Here is a 6,000-nt window from a genome sequence, read left to right on the forward strand (position 1 = left end):
AAGTTATGCTAATTCCCATAAAAACTAAGATGACACACAGCTAAAGGAATCCCCACTAGGATTTCGTTCATAAAATTTGCCCATTTATGGCAAATTTATCCTACTCTTTGGAATCTTTTTGTTCTCTTTATGCTATCTCCATTGTCAAAAGCTCAGAAATCTCTAGGATTAAAGGAAGACGAAATGAGGAAAAATGAGACAGAAACGAAAGTGGTGCTCTTTCGCATATAGGCTAGTATTTCTGTAACTAGGACCTGTAAGAAATGGAACGGGGACGACATGCCCCAATATCCAGTAAGTTTCATCAATGTTGGGTGCTAAAGGGAAAAAAAGTACCTATTTTTTAACAGGTTGGTCGAGGAAGAGGAAATTTACATGGAGTGCAACAATTCGAAAAACAAGGGCTCTTAGTATTCTCAAATAATTTAGCAAATGCAAGATTATTATGGACCCAATGAAGCTTTAAATGTAATCAAAATATGAAAAAAATCCACTGTTTTGAATATTCAGTAACTGCTATTACCATTACTTTCAGTTTCAATTTGTTAAAAATGCTTTAAAATACTCAAAGACAAAAATCCTTGGTTCCTTTAGAAAATCTGTCTGCTTAATTAATGTAGTACCAGGGAGAGCAATTCGAGGGGAAGAAGCAGCTATCAAATTGCTGCCTAGAATGCCTGGATCTGTAAGGACTTTTATTTAGTAATCAAAAGGCCAAATTTAGGAGTGAAACAAGAGAAGCAATTTGGGTAATCCTTTTCAAAAAAAATGTTTTTTAGAGTTTTTTTCCCCTTGGACAAGAGACTAAACAGGATGTAGGAGTATTTCCTTCTAAGCCATCCTCTGAATTTCTGCCTGGGTTATTTTTTCCCCTGATATATAAATTGTATTATCTTATGTCACTGGTTAAGATTCTTCTGTAATTCTCCAATCAAATTCAAAATAAAATTTAGAATAAACAAGTCAAAATATACAAACTTCCAGTTATAAGATGAATAAGTGTTAGGGATATAGTGTACAATATTATTAAAATAATATTTGTAATGTATGTGTGTCATATATGAAAGTCATTAAGAAAATAAATCTTGGAGTTCCCGTCGTAGCACAGTGGTTAACGAATCTGACTAGGAACCATGAGGTTGCGGGTTCAGTCCCTGCCCTTGCTCAGTGGGTTAACGGTCCGGCGTTGCCGTGAGCTGTGGTGTAGGTTGCAGACGAGGTTTGGATTGCGCGTTGCTGTGGCTCTGGCGTAGGCCGGTGGCTACAGCTCCGATTCAACCCCTAGCCTGGGAACCTCCATATGCCGCGGAAGCGGCCCAAGAAATAGCAACAACAACAACAAAAACGACAAAAAGACAAAAAAAAAAAAGAAAATAAATCTTAAAAAGTCTCATTGCAAGGGAAAATTTTTTTTCATTTTCTTTTCTTTTTGTATCTCATATAAGATGATAGATATTCACTAAACTTACTGTGGTAATCATTCGTGACATATATTAAGTCATTATCATGCTCCACACCTGAAACTTATATAGTGCTGTTCATCAATTACATCTCAATAAAACTGTAAGAAAACATTAAATTAAAATATTTAACATTTTAAAATTGCCAGACTCTACCTACTGTTCAAGGTTTCTCTCCTAAGGCTATAAGACATTCAGATTTTATACGCATTAGACCTCTTATCACCCTTATATGCAAAATGCTGTCATACTTCAGTGCCTAGACTCACACACTTTCCTCTGCCAGGCATCTCCAGCTGTCTCTTTCTGCCTCGTGACTCTTCTTTAAAGCCCACTTCAGTTGTCTACTGTGGAACCTTCCCTAACTTGCTCTGAAAAGTCTGGCTAACTCTTTACAGATGTAGCATTTATATAGGACACTATGGATAGACCCTATGACAAAGGACTTTGGTTATGGGCCTGAGTGTAGAATTTATGTCTTATCTTTCCATCCCCAGCACCAATTTAGTGCTTAGAACATAATGTGTGGTCAATAGATGCTCTAAGAATAAGTAGGTTAAAGAATGGATACAATTGTCAAAGCTCAATCCAAACACAGAAAAATATGCAAGACTGAAGGAATGCTGTATATTTGTTCCACAGACGTTTATAGGTTGCTGAGTGTTATTAAGCTAAAAGCAATAGCAAAGGCAGCTTTTAAAAAAAGAGAGAGATAAGTTACACCTGAAGGCGGTATGAACGTCTTTGTCATAAGCGTTATTCCATGTATAGAGTAGGATTATGGGCTGACTCAGGCCTCTTAAAAATAAAGACATTTCCAAAGGCAATTGGTCTTGCTACCTTCTTCTGGCCCTTATGCTTCTTCTTCACCCCAATAGGGCTCTGATCTTTCCTAGATTCGTGAGTCCCTGCCACTGTTTTAAAGATACTCTACTTGAGGAGAAGTGTAGTTGACCCTAGTAGAGTGATCTCAGAAACGGATGACATGACTAGGCCCAATATCTCAAAGTCTTTCTTACCACACAAGCAAATAGAATTGTTTTGTTTTGATGAATGCCTAAATACTCCAGTTAAACACTGTCATTTATGTACATTTTGTTTCAAGTAGCAAAATATCCATCTAACAATCTCTTTAATAAATAGGAATTCATTTATCCCATATATGAAAGGATTCAAAAGTAGGAAAGCATTAGCTTAGCTTTTTAAAGACGTCAAAGACCAAGGCTGTGCCCTACTTTCTCTTTTCTGTCTCTTGAATGTTGGCTTTTCATCTTGCCCTAGTTGCTTTATTATCTCAAGAAGCCCCTTCAGGTATTATGGCTTTGCAAGGCAGAAAACTGGAACCATCATTTGTCTATGCTGGAAATAAAGTCTACTTATTGTTCTCAGTTACCTTAAACAACAATACGCTCATCAACTGGCAACTTCCATTATTATAGATGTAATACATATGGAGTATTTTACAAATTTAATTAATATCCATTATGGCTGTTGAAACACAACAAGATGTGAAAATATATATGAACTTCCAATACGCCAGCACTCTTTCTGCGGCCTTAGAAAGAGTAAGCTGCCAATAAATAATTTAACATAAGTTAATTTTGCAAACTTGATGATAATTTGTCATGATAATGACAACAGTGGTAATTATATGGACAAGGGATGATTTAAAATTTTAAAGGAGGCTGAAATTATTATAAAGACAGACTTATAAAACAAAGGCTAGATCACATGCTTGTGTTATTATGATAAAAGTAACAGTAACTGCTTGAATAAAATTTTCTAATAATAGTTTAATATCAAGACAAATATCTAAAGGCACTAATTCTAATAAAATAAATCCATAAAAGATATTCAATGAATTAGTTCTTAAATTTTTAAAATTTGTTTTCTTTTCCTCTTTTAAGGGACATTTCTGGGAAGACTAACCAGAATGGAGAAAAGATCTTTTAATTATCCCCACTATAAATATAAGACCTCGCTTTCCTCTTTCCTCTTTCCTCTAAGAAGTCATGTTTGTTTTTTTCTTCCTACAGAGACAAGACTTAAAGTAACCACTGTTCACAGCATGAAAGAACAAGACCTTTACTATTTCTTAATTCTTTCCTCCCCAGAGGTGGCCTCTTGCTTTAATAAATTGAGTCTTTAACCCTAAGGTTTTTTTTTTTTTTTTTTTAATTTGGTTCAAGGGTAAATGGTAGAAAGACAAAACCCAACAGGCTATATTAATCTATTGTTATGTAAAAAAATTACCATCATGAACATATATTGCACTAATAAGTTATTCTATTTCCCATAAGCAAAATCATAAAAAGGACATAATAGTAAATATCTTAGAGTATATGTTGGTTCTAAATATTTTTTAACATTGCTCATTAAGAAAACAAATATATATATATATTTATAATGATAAATGCTCAGGCACTTTAAAATCAAAGCATGAGGTCTATGACTCTTCATTTGCATCTGGACTGGCCTTAGCAATTTTTTTGTAACTCCAGAAATACTACAGAAGTGAAGCTGGATGTCTTTCTGGGTAAGATCAGTGAAAGGTCATAAAACTTCTGCCTATTTCTCTTGGGTTGCTCACTCTGGGGAAAGCCAGCTGCAGTGTAAGAAGTTCAGCTACCTAGGAACTACCACCCTCTAGTGATTTCACGTGGGCACTCTGAGCAGCATCAAGTGTAGCCACGTGAGTGAGCCATCTGGACGTCCAGCACAATTGAGCCTTCAGATGAAAGCAGCCCCAACCAACAGTCGACTTATCAACACTTGAGAAGCGGAAGCAAGAACTGTCTGTCCAATTCCTTCATTAATTCCTGACTCAACGTTTCATGAACATATTCAAATGCCTGCTTTAAGTCACTAGTTTTAAAGTTATTCAGCAGCAATCTTACAAGGAATTTTAGTTCAAACTATTTGAAATCAGTTATATAAGAAGGACAAATTATAGAAGAAAATTGTTTAAGATACATGCCTTTCAGGAAAGAAAGACAGTTCGCAAGGGCTCTGATTTAGTCTATTTTTGCTTTAGCTTATGTTGTTTTGGAAAGAGGAATTCACAGCTGAGTTTTTTCATTTTGATGTACAGTTTAACTTTGGAGGGATATTTAGTTACCAAAGTCATTGCAATCTAGTTATAAGAAGGGATATTTTCTGCTTTCCTATTTCCTATGTGAGATAAGAGAGGGTCAAACATTTTTTAATTTTTATTATATTTGACTTACAATGTTCTGTCAATTTTTGCTGTACAGCAAAGTACATTCATTCTTTTTCTCACATTATCCTTCATTATGTTCCATCACAAGTGACTATATGTAGTTTTCTGTGCTATACAACAAGATCTCATTGCTTATCCACTCCAAATGCAATAGTTTTAATCTATTAACTCCAAACTCCCAGTCCATCCTACTCCCTTCCCTCTCCCCCTTGGCAAACACAAGTCTGTTCTCCAAGTCCATGAGTTTCTTTTCTGTGGTAAGTAAGGTTCATTTGTGCCATATATTAGATTCTAGATATAAGTGATATCATAAGGTATTTGTCTTCATCTTTCTGACTTCATTAGTATGTCTCTAGTTCCATCCATGTTTCTGCAAATGGCATTATTTTTTTTTATGGCTGAGTAGTAGTCCATCATGTTTATATACCACATCTTCTTAATCCATTCATCTGTTGATGGACATTTAGGTTGTTTTCATGTCTTGGCTTTTGAGAAGAGTGGTGCAATGAACATATGGATTCATGCATCTTTTTCACTGAAAGTTTTGTCCGGATATATGCCCAAGAGTGGGATTGCTGGGTCATATGGTAGTTCTATATTTAATTTTCTAAGGTACCTCCATACAGTTTTCCATAGTGGTTATGTGAATTTACATTCCCACCAACAGTGTAGGAGGGTTCACTTTTCTCCACACACTCTCCAGCATTTGTCTGTAGACATTAATGACAGCTATTCTGACTGGTGTGAGGTAGTATCTCATAGTTTTGATGTGCATTCCTCTACTAATTAGTAATGTTGAGCGTTTTTTCATGTACCTATTGGCCATCTCTATGTCTTATTTGGAGGAATGTCTATTCAGGTTTTCTGCCCATTTTTCTTTTCTTTTCTTTTTTTTTTTTTTTTTTTTTTTGTCTTTTTGTCTTGTTGTTGTTGTTGTTGCTATTTCTTGGGCCGCTCCCGCGGCATATGGAGGTTCCCAGGCTAGGGGTTGAATCGGAGCTGTAGCCACCGGCCTACGCCAGAGCCACAGCAACACGGGATCCGAACCTCGTCTGCAACCTACACCACAGCTCACGGCAACGCCGGACCGTTAACCCACTGAGCAAGGGCAGGGACCGAACCCGCGACCTCATGGTTCCTAGTCGGATTCGTTAACCACTGCGCCACGACGGGAACTCCTCTGCCCATTTTTCAATTGGGTTCTTTGTTTGCTGTTCAGTTGTAAGAGCTGTTTGTATATTTTGGAGATTAAGCCCTTGTCAGTTGCATCATTTGCAAAGTATTGCTCCCATTCCTTAGGTTTTTTTTTTTTTAATTTTT

The 6,000-nt window shown here is 36.2% G+C and overlaps 1 long non-coding RNA gene across 1 annotated transcript in view; it reads left to right on the top strand.

The window, feature by feature from the left end:
- Positions 1-3,615, top strand: part of LOC102159168 (uncharacterized) — a 42,571-nt gene extending 38,956 nt beyond the window's left edge. Inside the window, exon 3 of the long non-coding RNA XR_304111.3 lies at positions 3,497-3,615. This is a non-coding gene — a long non-coding RNA (uncharacterized LOC102159168). The remainder of the gene's footprint in view (positions 1-3,496) is intronic.
- The last annotated feature ends 2,385 nt before the right edge of the window (positions 3,616-6,000 follow it).

This window comes from Sus scrofa, chromosome 6 (genome assembly GCF_054392235.1).
Source record: "Sus scrofa isolate SSC_HxYL_T2T_F1_AM1 chromosome 6, Sscrofa_HxYL_maternal_Yorkshire_Landrace_v2.0, whole genome shotgun sequence".
Taxonomy (NCBI): domain Eukaryota; kingdom Metazoa; phylum Chordata; class Mammalia; order Artiodactyla; family Suidae; genus Sus; species Sus scrofa.